Consider the following 17,095-nt stretch of genomic DNA (forward strand, 5'->3'; position numbering starts at 1 on the left):
AGAGGCAGCAACCCTGACAAGAAGTAGGTAGAACTGAGGCGATAATCACACTGAGAGAGTAGAGCAGAAACACAAGCGCATGTTTCCCCTCTGGAGGTGAGAAACCAGACCAACAGACAGCAGGGAGGAAAGTTTGTCTACCTGAGTATCGACCGATGATCTGCTAATAACAACTAAAGTTTGTGGTTGGTAACTTCTCCAGCTGTTCTGGCCCAGTAACAGTAATGAAACACTTCAGCCTTCAGGCTCAAACAAGACTTACATCTCACCTTTTCCACCAATGACTTGTCACTTGACTTTATCATTTGTCTGTGAATGACCTGATTTCCTCCCAAACATTAAATGGACTGCACTTACATAGGACCACTCAAAGCACTTTACTATACAAGCCACATTCACACACTGATGGAACAGCCATCAGAGGCAATTTAGGGTTCAGGATCTTGCCCAAAGACACTTCGACATGATATTTGCATACAAGATATCTTATGTGATATCTGCTGACTGGAGGAGCTGGATATCGAACCACTGACCTAATGATTAGTGGACGACCCGCTCTACCTCCTGAGCCACAGCCACCCAGATTTGGTCAACAGGTTAAGGTTATAGAGTTATTATTCCTAGATAACATTAGCTCAGAGCTAGAATTAAGCAGTTAAATTTGCTAGCACGATACTGATAAACCCTCAACATGATCAGCATGGTAACAGTCAAAGGAGCTGTTGGTCCTACTTCCATGATGACTTGTTGAAGACTCCAAACACAACGTTTAGGACTCGACTCAGAACATAACAACTAGGACTTGAGACTTATTTGTCACTTGCATTCAGTAACATCGTCCCAACTCTGAAGCGAAGTGATAAATGCTAGGTTTGTATATCTGACTGCCCAGTTTGGAAAACACGCACCCGTCTGAGGTTGAACTTAAATTTGAATTTAAAAGAAAAACAGTGTTTTAATACTAAAATCTGATTCTGTTACAGCTACACACTGTTCGCATCACTGAAATCTGAATGCGTTATTACAGTGAGACAACATGGGAAAAAGAGCCAGTGCTGTGCTGGGAAGTAATAGTGTGGGAAAAGTGCGCCTTGTGTTTTTACTGCCTTCGGTCTCTTGTCGCCTCAGTTTGCCTGGCAGGCAGCACATCTGGGCAAAAAACATAAAATACATCAACACAATCTGTATCATTGAAAAAGTGTAAAATTAATTTAATATCAATTACTGGCAAAAAATAATGAATCAGTCAAAGACGTTCTGATAACAGCATGTGGCCACTCCTACAGTGAATCTGACACGCACTAGTGTGGAGTTTGATTTGATTAGTGTCAGATTTGACAGGAGAGGAAATAATCTCATGTTGCTGAGTTAAAATCATAAGATGAACAGACAAACAAAACATAAATATCAAACCAGTGCTATTTGAAATGTTTAAATCCTCTAACTGCAGACATGGAGGTTACTCTCCCGTCTGCAGCTGTGATTTTTGCCCAGATCTTACAGCAGTGAAGGTTGTAGAGATCCCTCCGCCCTGCAGTTCTCTGACAGCAGCACTGCAGGATTCAGCAGCAATGCAGCGAGAACATGAAGTGAATGTCGGAGAGTGAAAGGTGAGGAGGGATGTCTCTGATCTCTGCCTGCCCTGCTGCCCAGCAGCATGTTAGGGTCGCTGTCTCTCACGGGAGAAGATTTTCTTTTGTCCTTTCAACTTTTTGTTAACTTTTATTGAGTTGTTCATTCACTGAGGAAACAGGTGAACAATGCAGTGTTGTTTCTGAGAGATGATGATGAGGAGGAAGAGGAGGAGGAGGAGGAGGAGGAGGAGGAGGCCCAGGAGAGTTGAAAGCAGGAGCACAGAGGAACGAACGAGGCTGTGTTGAATCGGTTTGACTGCAGAGACAAGACAAGTCGGTTTCCAGCAACTCTCTGTCGTCCTGCCGACCCAGCCGTTGCTTAGTAACTGGTCCTTTCAGCACCAGCTGATGTCTGAAATGCCAGGCGTCTTACCACGCAGCCGATCAGCACTCAGCTCTGTCGCAGCTCTGAGGGAAAAGAGGAGAGAATCATCTCTCAAAAAAAAACTAAAACCAGAGCTGGATGGTCAAACCTGCCAGATCCACAGGTGGGTCTGCTGTTCAGTAACTAAAGCCACATAACATGATTTTAACTCAGGAGAAATCCCAGAGTTTACAAGCACCTTTCAGAAGATTGAGAAGATTCATCTGATGAAATGGTTCAACTTTAAAAACAAGAAAATCAAGTTAAAGGTTCAAATGTAGAACAGAAACATGTAAACAGTCACATTTGTGTAAAAGAACAGAAATACACAAAAAAAAGTTTTGTTTTAATAAAGATGTTTCAGTATACGGCAGAGGAAAAGCTGGAACCAGAAAACAATCAATTGATCATGAATTGATTAATTAATTGACTAATTACTGTCTCCTAATTCTGGTTTGGCTGCACATCAACTGTTCAGACAACTGTTTGTAAACACACGTTCTGATTGGTCAGAGAAAATCCCCACATGTCCGTGGTGGTAATTTGGTAACTGTGTCATCACTGATGAACGGTTCAGTCTAAAATCACAGATCTTTTCTCTTTTGCTTCATTTGCTTTTGTATGACATTTGAATGAGTAAAACAAAGCAGAACTGCAGTGACATGTCTGTGTTATTTTCTCCTCCAGCAGCAGCAGCAGCAGAGCTCCTCAGGCGACCTGCAGAAACTCTGCTGTAATGGGCTTCCTCATGGTTGGAGGTCTCCTGTCAACCTTCCTCACAGGAATCTGAACCGTCGAGCTGAAAACCCCCCCCAAGCAGAGAGATGGTTTGAAATGAAATCTCTTTTTCCTCTGGGCTTTCTGCTGCAGGCAGGTTTGACTGCTAAAACAGAAAGGGGGGCGGGGGCGGGGGGGGGCTGTTAAACCAAATGATAAGTCATATTCTCCTATGCTCCTCACGTTAGTGTGAAGCCCACCGTCAAGCCCCTCTCCCTGCAGAGAGGCAGAACACCCCCCACCCACCCCCACTCCTCCTCCCTCCTCTGAATCTTCTGCTCAGTGAATCTAAAAGTTTTCCAGGCTCTCCGGAGGGGTCCTCTCTGCAGGGAGGGTGACCGAACCTCTGCCTGAAGGAAAAAACATCAACAGAAACAAAAGAAAGATGATTTTTTTTTTCTTCCTGAAGTAGGGCCCCCCCCCCCCAAGTGAAGCCTCTGCTGATGGAGCGCAGCAGCATCAACTGGGAGGTGGATCTGGAATCTCATGAATGCAACTTTATATGGATTTTTTTTTTCTTTGTTAAAGTTTTTTTGGGAACTTATAAAAGATGTGGGGCTCCCTCCGGGCTCGGGCGGGGACCTCCCAGACATCACAGTGAAAATGAAAAGCAGTTTTGGTTTTTAGCCCAGGAGGACTCATTCAGCACACGAGTGAGGATCACTGAAGAGCTTAATTTCCATAATGAGACATCCAGCCTGTCTGCGTTCTCTCCAGTTCTGGGTCTCTAATTACAGTTATTGAGGGTTTTTTTATAGTTTTTTTGTCGTTTCTTAATAGAGTTTTTGTCAGTGTTGAGTCACCTGCTGGGATTCAGGAAGTGTCATGATTTCTGTGAACGCTGGGATATTCCCTCATTTAAACGTTCACATTGAATATGAGTTTCCGTGGACAGATCTTTTATCCTCCACATGATTCAGATGTTTTATCAGTCTGAACAGTGGAGATCTAATGGAGTCACGGTTTTGTTTTTATAAAAACAAAAAGGAGTTTGGTTTAACATCCACTGACATCCAGAGAGCCTGGGTAGAGCCTCTTTTCAAATTAAAACACAAACTCAACTTTATGTACAAACTTTAGATAAAAGGAAAAAAAAAATCTAAAATTTCTGCCCCTTTTTTCAAACTTTTTACTAAACATTGGCCCCAAGAAGCAGCTGCTTCCTGGTCCTGAGCTCCACTAACACCCTTTTGTCTAAAGTTGAATTAAAAAATTTAATAATTTAAAAAAACTGTCCTGAAAAGCTTTGATTTAAAAAAAACAAAATACCTTCAAGTTGCGTCCATATTTTGGTAAAAAAAAAAAATTGATTTAGAGTTTTAAAAAATCCTGATCCTCAAACTGATTTTCAAATAAAGCAGTTGTTTACTCCACATCTGGACAAAAGTTATCTCTTATGTTAAATCTGGATTTTAACAACCACGCAAAAAATTTGCCCCAAAACTATTTTCCCACTGAGACTATATTCAAAGTGATATGCATTTTTACATATATGTACACATTTTTCTTACAGTTGATGAATTATAGTCAAATTCTGTCTCTCCTTTGTTTAATCTGGAAATCTAAATTGCCAAAAATAAAAGCAGCTTTTTACTGCTCCACTTCAGCTCCACTGAGGCGCTGCCACTTTTGTGTAAATGTGGATGAAATGGATGGAGCTGAAAATGGCCTGGCAGGCAGCAGCCTGTGTGTGACGGGCTGAGACACCCGGCGTGTGTCAGTGGGTTCAGGTTTTCCTGCTCTTCAGTCGTCCTCACTGATCAGTGTGAAGTGAAGCGTCTGATAGAAAGATCCTCTGATCGTATACTGAGAATGTAAAGTCTACTCTGACACACACTCACACACACACACACACACACACACACACACACGTATGTAATTCTGTACTTGTGAGGTTCATAATCCATTTCCTAATATTAACCCCTAAACAGCTGTTATGAGCTGGCTCTTGTGGCCACACCCATGGCTTGGGTTAATAAAGAATATTTTTATTTAACCACATTAAGATATCAAATTAAATCCTCCGAGTATGCGGTGTAGAAATCAGAAACATCACCAGTGTGTGGTGGGCATGAGTGAGGTAGGTGAGTGAGGATTAAACTAAGACACTATAACCAAACCAAAATGTGGTGTACCTGCAGAGAGGTTATTTAGCAGGACTTAAATACCTTATATACCTTGTATACCATACCAGATATACCAGTCACCTACCTGCAGACAAAGAGACACCGATTAGTAAAAGGATCCCAAACCCCAGGGGTCATCACAAACACATTAAGGAAATAAAAATGTTGTTTTTTGACCTTTTAACCTTCAAAAAATCCTCAAAAATGTCCTTAGTTTCCGGACATGTCATTTTCCAAATCATTCACTTAGAAAAATGTCCTCTCTTTACAGAAAGTCCTCAATTCACCAAAAATTTTTCAAATTTCTTCCTTTTTCCAAAACTTTCAAAAATGTCATTGTCAAGTCAAGTGACAGCTTTATTTGTGAAAAATGTCCTCACCTTCTGACAAGTCTTCACTTGTTGTTCTCCTCACTTTCTAAAAATGTCCTTGTTTTCCACATGTTCTGTTTTTTCACATTACCTGTTTGGAGCTGGTGGGGACTCACCTCCCGTCTGCGACAAATCAGACAGATGAAGGTTTTTCTTTGAAATTAGGGTGTAAGTTTTATCTGCTCTCAGTGTAAAACTCTTCATCCTCACAATGACAGAAGTACAAACATTCCTGTTTATTCTCGACCTCAGCGAGGACACACACACACACACACACGGTAATATACAGTATAACAGTGTAACCACATCTACTGCCTTTGTATTCATATGCACGTCTTGTAAGCGCACACACACACACTGCTTGGTGAAAATGACACATAGCGATGCGGTGGATACACTCCCTGTATGTCTGCACACACACTGCTGTCGAACACTCCCAGCAGCTCACTGCCTAACTACACCCTACACCCGACTCCATCCCATCCTCCTGTCCTCCCCCAGTCCACCTCTCCCTCGATGTCTCCCCCTCCCCCATTTGGCTTTCATACTCATTTTATCTCTCAGACTTCCCTCTCCACCATCTCTATGCTTTTTAAATTTAATTTAGCTCCACAGGCTTGGCAGGTGAAATACATTTGTTTTTACACGAAGAAGGAAAATAGTAGATAAATGTGGAGGGAACAATAAAGAGGAGCTCTCTGAGAGTAAGTCGTCACACTCTGTGTTATCTCTTCAGTTCTTCTCTTGCTCGTCTCTCCCTGCAAGAGCTAAAACTCTCATTACTCTGCTGTCAGCTGCTGCAGGAGGCAGAAGAAATCTGTGTGGAGGCTGTTATTTAAGGTGCAGCTTGTGCTTCAAGGCTGTGGACAGGTGTGTATATTTAGTGTTAAACTGCGGGGACACACAGAAGTTTATACACCTACATTGTGGGGACATACCAAGTGAGGCAGTTTAAGATTTTCTTGAGCCTTCCAGTAGCAAGTGGAGTGGCACCAGAGAAAAGCTCATGCAGTGAGTAAAATCTCCCTGTTTTAAATCTGCAGTGGCGTGACATTGTGGGGACACAGCTCATGCACCTACATCGTGGGGACCTGTTTCTGCACCGTGTTGTGGGGACTCACCTCCCAGTTGGGACAGATAATGCAGTTTAAGCTTTTTCTTTAAATTTAAAATTCACTTTTATCTGTTCTTAGAGCCTTTACCAGTAGTGAGCACTAGGTGGTGCTAGAGAGAAGTTCATGTGGGTAATAAAATGTAGAGGATGCATGAAGGTGCTCAGTTAATTTCATGGCACTCCGCTAAGTAGATTTAGACATGTCTTAAGTAAAGTAAAAATGTTCACGCTAATGTTGACACTGTAGAGACGATTTATTTTGCAACATGTTTTCAGTGGATGATTCAGAGTAACAAATCCTCATCTTATTTTTCACTGCACTGATTTCAACTTTTTGTCATTAGCATTTCGACCTGGTGTTTACTGATTGGGTTGTTTGTCTCTACTTTCCTCCTCTTGAAAGAACAGAGTTTCCCTCTCTTACCAGTATTGTGAAGTCCCAACTGTCTGATTAATTACTGTGAAGTGCACAGACTCTGTGATCAATTAATCAATCAAGTGCTGCACAGACCTTGATGCATCTTGTCTCACTATGAAGGCAGTCCCTGTATATAACAATCGCCTGCCATGTAATACTTGGTCCTAATGCATAATATCACATACCACCTACACTATAAAGCACTTTTGTTTTGCTCTATTTGTGGGTGAGTTTTATTCGCCCAAGTGTCAAGTCAAGTAATTGGAGAGCAGATGAAAATATAACAAAATAAGTGTTTTTTGTGCGAACTTAAAAATTCAATTCAGTTGAGTTGTATTTATATAGCTAGCACAAAACCACAACATACATTGTTTCAAGGATCTCTACTCAGTAAGGTCAAAGCTCTACAATAGAGAGAAACCCTGCAGTTTGAATAGTGAACAGGTCGACATGAATAACAATAATAATAATAATAATAAACTTTATTTATTTTGAACTTTTCTTAACAAACTGACAAAGTGCTTTACAGAAAGAAAAAGGGGAATTTAAAACAGCGATTACAACCATGAGAAAAACAAACATGATAGATATAGATGTCTGTATCATGGAAAAATAAAACGCAACTAAATAAAACACAACAACATATCAAACATTCATAAAAGCTTTCTGATAAAAGAATGTTTTTAGAATAGTTTTAAAAGACACTAAAGACGTAGCCAGTCTGATCTCAGTGGGTAGACTGTTCCACAGTTTGGGGGCTCTGACAGCAAAGGTCACCTTTAGTCAGCAGCCGAGACCCTGGAATAACCAGCAGAGCTCCCTCCGATCCAAGTAGACGCCTAGGCACATATTGGTTTAATAATGATAAAATTTGGAGTGAGGCCATTTAATGCTTTGAAGGTGATGAGTAGAATGTAATGTATGTAACAGGCAGCCAGTGTAAATTTGTAAGTATTGGAGTAATATGTTCATATCACTTGAAGTTGATGAAGTTGATGTTTTACTGAAGCAAAGTGGTTTTCATCTGTTTTGAGAAAGGCAGACATTTTGTACATGACTTGTTCTGCCTGAACGTCTAATGAATTAAGTTTGTGTTGTGATCAAGACATAACTGAAGCTGTTTTAAATCACTCATTTGTGCACCGAAGAACAAATGTGTTCGAATTAGTGATTCCTGTGGGAACCTCAGTGTTTCTGGTAAGACGTGTTTAAAATTTAATATGCCGCTTCTTTAAAACTAAATTCCATTCATCCCCCTACATTAGAGTAGAGGCAGATATTTTAAAGCCTGGACAAATAAAACCACTATCTGCATGGATAGACATGACTACAGCTAACACATCAGTGAGGCATTTAAATTTAGGCATCTTAGCTATAAATATTAGAGGGCTTAGCCAGTACAAATTGCTCTTCATCAACAGGTGGAGATCATTTAGTCTGAGCTTTAACAGCTCCATTAGAGACACATCTAAATGACTCTGCTGTTTGTTAATGGAGCCTGTTTCCCCAGGACGACAGTGATGACTTTAATTATCAACTGTTTTAAGAGTGCACAGGGACAGATGGAAACAAGATGGAGAGAGACGAGCACCGTTCACTCACCAGAAAGTGAAGGGAAAAAAAATGTCGGCTAAGTCTCCCTCTTCTCCTCCTTTCTGTCTCTTTTTCTTTTTAAATCATTGAGAGACAGAATCAAGAAAATTCAGCTAAATCCATCAAGATAAACATGAGACCAGCAAGAGGCAAAAAGAAAAGAGAAAGCAAGACATCAATTAAGCCTCTGTGGTTAAACACAGAAGGCCGAGCCACATCCAGCAGAAACATCTAAAGAGGAAAGAAGCTTCATTTATCCAGCCAAACTCAAGAGGAAAAAAACACAGCTGTGCCTGAGTAATCATGAGCACACATGGGAGGAGAGTGAGACAAATCTGACCACACACCCAACGACCAGAGAAGAAGAAACATGAGGCTAGATCAGAGCCGCGTTATGTGATGGAGGCTTCTATTTTGTAAGAATCACACAAAGAAAACAAAGAGATGTTAGAACAGGTGGAGCATTGATCCAGCTCAGCAGTTTGTTAGTCTTAGTCCAATGATTACAAGAAGTGTATTATGTTTATCAGATTTCCATCCTTTTCCAAAGTCTCATCATTTTATTGAACCACATTAAGATATCAAATTAAATCCTCCGAGTATGCGGTGTAGAAATCAGAAACATTACCAGTGTGTGGTGGGCATGAGTGAGGATTAAACTAAGGCACTATAACCAAACCAAAATGTGGTGTACCTGCAGAGAGGTTATTTAGCAGGGAGGACTTAAATACCCTAGAACACTTCTCATTTTTGGACGAAAATGAATCTAAAAAAAAAATACACACTGGGTGTTCCAGGGTATTTTTTTTTTTAGATTCATTTTCGTCCAAAAATAAATAGTTTGTTAATTAGTCCAATTACATGTTAAGAAATGAATTATAATATTAAAAACTGACATCTAGAATAGGTTTAAAAAACACCTGATGTTGATGATGTTTTATCATGATAAATTAAAAATGTAGCCTATACATTCTAAAAAATTCTAGATTTTTTCTTATGATCATTTATTTCAAGATCTAGGAATAAGTTTTAAGTAAATTGCAATGACAAGTCTTCATTCACGCATTTTAATGTTAAGAATACAATTATTGATATAACTGACTGAATTAAGGGTGTGTGTTTGATATTAAATAAAGTGTGAAAAACAAAAATGTAATTGTTAAAATATCACAAATTCAATTATTGATATTTGGGAGAACTGAGGAACATTTTAAACTACTTTTTGAAATATTTATCCCAGAAAGAAAGATTTTTCTTACAAACTTTTCTCATTTTTATTAAATATGTTTTGTGATGTCAATAACAATTCTTATTTTAACATTGTAAAACAGGTTTCTTGTTGCTCAGAAGAAAGAAAATTGAAGAATATCATGTTCTTTGTGACCCTCTGTACTTTTTTTGATCACAGCCTTTTTAATGCAGAGACATTACATTTGCAGTTTATTATGTTTAAGAAAACAAACTGACGGACTCACAGTCGACAGCTGGTTTAAAGACATTGGTAAAGATGGAGCAGCTTGTTGTTGAGCGAGGCGTTCACTGTCGGCTGCTTTCTGAGTCAAGTGTTCAGGAGAAGTTTGTGTCTGAGCCTGATCCCTTTAATTCTGCTGTCTGCCTTTCAGCCATCTGCATCTTGCTCTTCCTCCTCCTCCTCCTCGCCTGTCCGCCGCCCACCGCTTACTCATCCTCTTCATCATCCTGTCTTCCTCCCACACCGTCATCCCTCCTAGTCTGTCTCGTCTTAAAGTTCACTTGAGCCTCTGTCTCTAACTCCTTCCTCCTCCTCCTCTTCCTCCTTGCCTTACACTAAGCCTGTTTACATAGGATTAGAATCTCCAGCAGCTGCATCGCTGCTGTTTTTTACCCTTTAAGGGAGTCGGGACTGGTTTTCTTCTTTCTGTGAGTGTTTCTCTGTGTTTGTTCTTGTTAAATTTCGGGGGCTGCCGCTGCTTCTGAGCTGAACTTTGCCCTCGAACTGCTGGTTTACCCAAACTGTTTGTTTTTCCTCCCTCGCTGTACTTGAAGGGAAAATCCACCTGAGTCATGGATCAATGACCAGGAGCCCAAAGGGTCAGATGACCCCTGGTCCAGATTTGCTGTTTGAAGTGACTGTTAATGTTTTGTGCTGGAATGTCAAGCAAACGACTGCAAAGACACAAAAAATAACTATAAAGTGATGTAGAAGAACAACAAAGAGGTGAAAAATGACTAGAGACATATAATGACCTGAAAAGATTCTAAAGAGACAGAAAGCAACTACAAGGAGACACAAAACATCTCCAAAGTGTTGTAAAATGATCACAGAAACCAAATACGACCATTTAGTGTTAGACACAATTACAACCATTAAGTGTTGTAAAACAGTGACAGAATGAGGAAGAAGAACAACAGATGGACAAAAAATCAACAAAATGACCAGAGAGACAAAAAAAAAGACTAGAGACATAAACTGACCTCAAAGAGACGCTTAGGAAACACAACACAACTACAAAGTGAAGTAAAATGACCACAAAGAGTCAAAGGAACGGCAACAAAGAGACAATAAAGAATAAAGAAGCTTTTGTCATTCCATAACTAGAGAGTTATGTAACTAAGAGTTCTAACTGCATCATATGTGGAAGGATTTTTGGGTGGACTTTCCCTTTAAGTGCTTGCTGTTGGATGTGCGTCTCTCCTGAAACTGTGAAGTCTCTCGTTTTAAATTGATTTTTTTAACAAATAAATGACAAACTGTTTTGGTCTTTTCAGTGTTGTGGCTTTGAAAAAGTTGTGTCACAGAAACAAACGATCACTCCTGTAAATTTCAGTGCAGCGTTTTCAGGGTTTCGTACGAATCACGTGTCCTTCTCTCTGCAGTGTTTCATTATCTGGTGACGACAGGAAAACAGAATCTGTGATGTTTTCTAAGTCATGACACTGTATTATACCTTTAACGTTGTATTTTATCAATGCAAAGTTTTTAGTTTTGATAAAGAATTTAAGTACGCGCTTCATGGACACGTGAGCTTTTTTTCTTTCTTTGATTTTATTTTTCGGCTCTGCTCTGCACTCAAAAACAAACGAAACAGGAAAACAACTGGTCGTATGAAACAGCAAATCAAAGTCAAATTTAACCACTGAAATCATAAAACTGAAATCTTTTAATTTGAAAATCATGTTGAATTTCTCTCTGCATTTTTAGATTCTTTTAACTTTTGAACTTGAAGTCACAAAAATGTATTAAAAATATTATGTATTATTAATTTTGAAAATGAACATTAAAATAAAAATCAGATTTCAAACTTACACTTTATTGTCAATGAGAATCAGGAAAGAAATGGTCAGGTCCAGCTTAGTTTTTCTGTTTTATTAATAAAATAGTGTGTAACTTTGTCCCTCTCTTTTTTTTTCTTTTTTTTTTTGAATAGCAATTTTTTTTTTTATTGCAAAAGGTCACCTTTAAAACAAGCAGAAATCTATAAAGTTTGATTATTTGCATTGGTGATTTTAGTGTAGGCTACATGATTTTCAAAGTAAAATATTTAATTGTTGAATCTAAGTATTTAGAAATCCAAAACATGGAAATTGAAGTTTGAAATCACATGTCATTAATTCAGTGGTTTATATCGTCCACTCACTGGCTTTACAAAATTGCTGGCTTGTTTCAAACAACACAACCAGCTGTTTTTCTTGCTCTTTTTTTTTTTTTACAGTGTAGGTGACGTGCAGATTTTCTGGTTCTCTGTTTTTCTTTTTTACAGTATAAATGACGTGCAGATTGTATGTATCAGTGTGTGAACAGAGCTCCTCTATATTTTCTAAGTGGTTGAAAGTTGTCATGTAGATTTATCTTCCTGCCTTCTGTTGAGCTCCTTTATGAGTCCACGCTCTTGTTTTGTAAAGAAATAAAACTTCCTGTTGGACCAAAACTGAATTTGTGTGTGTGTGTGTGTGTGTGTGTGTGTGTGTGTGTGTGTGTGTGTGTGTGTGTGTGTGTGTTCTTTTTTTGTTTGTCTGTTTGTCCTATTTTGCTGTTTTGTTTAGTTTTCTTCTCTTGCAGTTCATTTGCTTGTTGTTGTTTGTTTATTTTCTTTTTTTGTCTGGTTTGTTTGTTTGTTTGTTCCAACGGAGATGAAAGGGCCTTCAGTCTAGTCCAGGATCTTTCTTTTTTCCTTCTCATTTTCTCTTTGTTGACAGCTGCCTCTCAGTCGCTAACAAGACAGTCATTCAGCATGCTAACATGCTCACTATCACAATGTTTACCATGTTCACTACCTCAGTTTAGCGTGTTAGCATGCTAACATTACCTAAGTAGCTCTAAACACAGTGTTCTGCTGAGGCTGATGGGAATGTCTTTAGTTCTGAAGATACATGACAAATTCAAATGTGACCTGATGATGGTGCTAGATGAAAAGGTCTGGAAAAAAGTTTTGGACCAACCTACGATTATCTATAGATTAACAACTTTTTTTTTAGATTCAGAATATATTACATTTTTATATTATAATTATAAAATACACTGTTTATTGGTTATATATTTTAATTTAAGTGTTAATTTAGAGATTCTTGTTTTAGCTCTCGTCAGCTACTTTTTTTTTTTCCTTTACTGATGGCTATTTCATTTTAGTGAATTCACAGCCTGTAATTTATAAGGTTGCCACACACGTGTTTTACTAAATTTCCAAATCTCATTTGAGTTCATTTGAGTTTGATTTTTAAACCAGTGTCAAACCTGTGTGAAATTCAAACAGCAGAAGGAGGAGTAAGACGAGGAAGATGTGAAGACGTTGATGTGTTAAGCCGCTCCACGCTGTCTCCTCACTCTGTGGACAGTCATATGGAAATCTAATATTAGCCTGTATTTCCATAATCTGCATGCGTGTGTGAGTCATCATACATGAAGGTGGACAGATGGTCGACGGGCAGAGTGACAAAACACAACATGCTTTTACTAAATAAAAAAAAAAAAAAGGTCACAGGCAGTTTGTGTCCTTGAATCCAGAGCCCTGAACCCAAGACTGGATTACTGACCTGTCAAAGTGGACATATGCCTCAGCTACAGGTTCACTCCAGATCTATGACGAGTCCTCCATCCTGTGGTTCTGCTCTTGAAGAGGAAGAAGGCCTGTGCCCTCATTGTTTCAGTTTAGACTCTGCTCATTTGTTGTAAAGTTTTACGTCTACACACATCCAGAATTTTGCTTCAATCCAAAATAGACGTGTGGGAAACCTACCCAAACCCAACATGCATAAATTAGTTAAGACCCGTTCCAAGGAGCACCAGGGCGGAGCCAGACTCAACCCGAATGGATCTGAGGGTAATTAGACTCCAAAACACAAACACCGGCAGCAGCTGATGATCAATAATTCCCTGCTGCTATTCTCCCTCTCACCTCCAAACACCTGATACTATTCAAGTCCAATCAGATCCAACTGAGATCCAACACAATCAGATTTCTTGGTCCAACTCAGGTCCTGGTCTGGCTCAGGTCCTGCTCCGACTGGGGTCCTGGGTTGGGTCTTGGTTCCTGTTACCGAATGTAACAGTTCCTCAGAGCCAAGTGAACCCTTGAAGACGTCAACTGTAAAGTTGTTCTTTACTTTTGTGTCATTAACACACAGAAAACCGTGGACAAGGTGTGCGTGTGTGTCTGTTTAGCTGTGGACTCTTGCTAGCGAGTTCACACAAACAGACACACAATCACCACAACCCAGTGTCTTTCATGCCAATCCAGCTGTTCCCATGGCAACCAGATCTGGAAATAGTAGTGAGGGTGCTAACATCTCCCATTGGCAGTGACACACACACAAACACACAACATACTGTAAAATAAGGTGAAAGGTTGTTGAAGGTAAATACATACAAAAACAGGTGGTGACATAATGAGCAGAAACAATGTTATTATTGTAGTAAAAACAATTTGTGAGAATTAAGAACAAATAAAGAAACATCAGCTGTGGGTTTAATGAGCAGCTGGTGTGTTCGCCACTTCATTTTTAATTCTATTTTTATAAAACAGTGTAAATAACTGAGATCTTCTTTTTATGACAAAAAAATGTTCAATCTTTTAATTCACAGCAACATGTTAGGAAAATTAAATGGAACCACCACAAAGACACAAAACATCTCTAGCCTCACAGTCTGAGCAGCTCCAGTCGTTGGCTGAAGTTACACAGGTCAGTGCGGCGCTGGAAACTCTTAGTCCCACCCTCCACCCTCAGTTCTGTTTGTTCACTGCCTCATGGGAGCTTTGGTTTTTAACCCTGACAGAAGGTTTTATCTTACAGAGAGTGACGAGGTGGGGCCGTTAGATGCTCAGGAAGAAGCACTGTGTTAAATTTGTTGTTAAATCCGTAAAAACTTCAAACACCTCCATAAGTTGTAGTTTGTCACCATGACCACAGAGACAGAAACTGAGTATCAATACATTTACTCTTCTTCTGAAGGTCCCTGTGGTTTCTGGAAACATGTTAGCAGCAGATCCTCACATCTTATAGCTGCAAAGTGGTTCCAGCACATCCCTGGTCCTGGTCCACAACAGTGTTTTAGCCACAGAACTGAATCATATCCATTCATAGTCAGTTTGTCTGACAGTGGACTGATGAAGATCTAAAGTCTTTGAGATGACTCTGTGACCCTCTCAGCTTCATGCTCATCAACTCTTCTTCATCCTCAGTTTTTTGAGATCTTTGTTGAATCTTTGGTTCATATCAGCTGATGTTTCTCTAAATGTCTGTGTGTTTTTTATAAAAGTGTAACCCACACCTCCAATCAGGTTTCACTGAATGGACTTCAGGTCTGATAACGCCTGACTCGAGTTAGCTTCTGTTCCTGTCATAGTCGAGGGGTTCACTGACTGTTTCCAGCTACACTGTTTGAACAAGAACAACACAATGATTTGTGTTATTAGTTAAAATAGATTGTAACTTATATGAAGATCTGATTACATTTTAAATCAAATTTATACATAAATTCAGCTCATTTCTTGCCTGTGTGTTTCAGGATGAGGAGATGAGATGAGGAGAGTCTGTTATATTAATGAAGAGGCCACGGACAACTGTCGATAATGTAAATCAGCTTTAACCTGAATGTGCTTTTTTCAGTGATACCTGAGGGGGCAGGCTCCATTGATCACAGATATTTGATCGGTTCATCAGCAGCTGTGGGGCTGAGGTCCCTGCAGAGCATCATCTATTATGAATGAGTGAACACTTCCACTCAGTTGTAGCTGTCATTTGTTGCTACACGATGTATTGATCAGCAGACTCATCAATAAATGAAAACAGCTTCGGGCCGAGCGATGAAACAGTGACTTAGTTAGAGACAAAGATCCTCCTCTGATCCTCCACACTGTCTCATCTCATCTCACTCTCAGCTGTGGGAGGGGAATCAGTTACAATCAGTGAATCTATTTATTTTATTATCATCATTATTATTAGTAGTAGTAGTATAAATCCTTAATAATATAGAATTACATGTTTCATCAAACTGATTCAACTGATTCAAGTCTGATTATTCCAGTTTGCTACTAACGATTATTTTCATTATCTATTTATTAGTCAATTAGTTCATTATTCATTTACAATAAATGAATGATTTATGGAGCCCAGTTTTACAGTAAAGATTATCACAATTCATCAGAGACCAAGTTAACAGATGAAATATTCACAGCTACAATTGATTTTGTTTGTTTGCTTTATGACCATTATCAGAGACGCAAAGCAACAAAAATACACAAAACAGCAACAAAGACACAAAACAATGCAACAGTTTTTTCAACAGCATTTTTATTTAAATTGCTAAAACAATTATTCAGTAGTCAAAATAGCGGCCAATTCATTTCCTGTCAACTGGACTATTTCTTCAGCTCCTCTTCAATCTGGACCAGATGTTTTATATATTCATTTTTTAACATGTTCTGTAAAGAGACAAAAACAATGGAGAACTGGAATTTAAAACTGTTCAGAAGTAGTCAAAAGTAAATGTCACTAGTAACACTCTCTGTCTCTCTCTCTCTCGCTCTCTCTCTCTGTCCGCCTGTCTGTCTCTCTCTCTCTGTCCGCCTGTCTGTCTCTCTCTCTCTCTGTCCGCCTGTCTGTCTCTCTCTCTCTCTCTCTCTCTCTCTCTCTCTGTCTGTCCATCCCTCTCTCTCTTTTTCTCTGTTGTCCTGATCAGAAACCTGCTCAGGTCCTCTCAGGGTTTCATCTCCTTCATTAAAATGCTTTGCCCTCGGGCGGCTGCATCGCTTCACAGGCCTCATGCATTTACACAGGTGTTAGATAAGGTAAGACTGACACACACACACACACACACACACACACACACACTTTAATCAAGGTAAAGGCAGGGGAGTGAGCACAGACCTTCAGAAGGTTTTTAAAAGAAGAAGAAGTAGAATTATGGTTTACACACACAAGAAACTGACCTCTGTATTAATTCACCCTGACCAGTGAAAACAAACACACACACACCTTACCGGTACAGGACCTTGCTGTCAAACCATCATCGCACTCAGAAATTAGATGATTTTTCTGTATTTGAACAGTTGGTCGTCCTCAGTCTGTCTGTTATCTACAACAGTTCAGCTTCTGTCAGTTCCAACTGAATTTTTTACACCTGATTCTCCTTTCCTCACTAATGTTCATCACTATGATTAACATTTGCTTCATCTGATGATTAACATTAGATTCACAACCCCCACCCTGCTCCTACATGAAA

At 39.4% G+C, this 17,095-nt stretch overlaps 2 long non-coding RNA genes across 3 annotated transcripts in view; one reads left to right on the forward strand and one right to left on the reverse strand.

The window, feature by feature from the left end:
- Positions 1-12,310, forward strand: LOC130183649 (uncharacterized). 2 transcript variants are annotated; one of them, XR_008829868.1, is made up of 2 exons: positions 1-2,122; positions 2,686-12,310. It is a non-coding gene; the product is annotated as an uncharacterized LOC130183649 (long non-coding RNA). The 2 variants fall into 2 exon arrangements; XR_008829867.1 differs by having other exon boundaries at positions 2,689-12,310.
- Positions 7,269-17,095, reverse strand: part of LOC130183650 (uncharacterized) — a 19,303-nt gene continuing 9,476 nt past the window's right edge. The window contains exon 3 of the long non-coding RNA XR_008829869.1: positions 7,269-16,295. This is a non-coding gene — a long non-coding RNA (uncharacterized LOC130183650). The remainder of the gene's footprint in view (positions 16,296-17,095) is intronic.

This window comes from Seriola aureovittata, chromosome 16 (assembly GCF_021018895.1).
Source record: "Seriola aureovittata isolate HTS-2021-v1 ecotype China chromosome 16, ASM2101889v1, whole genome shotgun sequence".
Lineage (NCBI taxonomy): Eukaryota > Metazoa > Chordata > Actinopteri > Carangiformes > Carangidae > Seriola > Seriola aureovittata.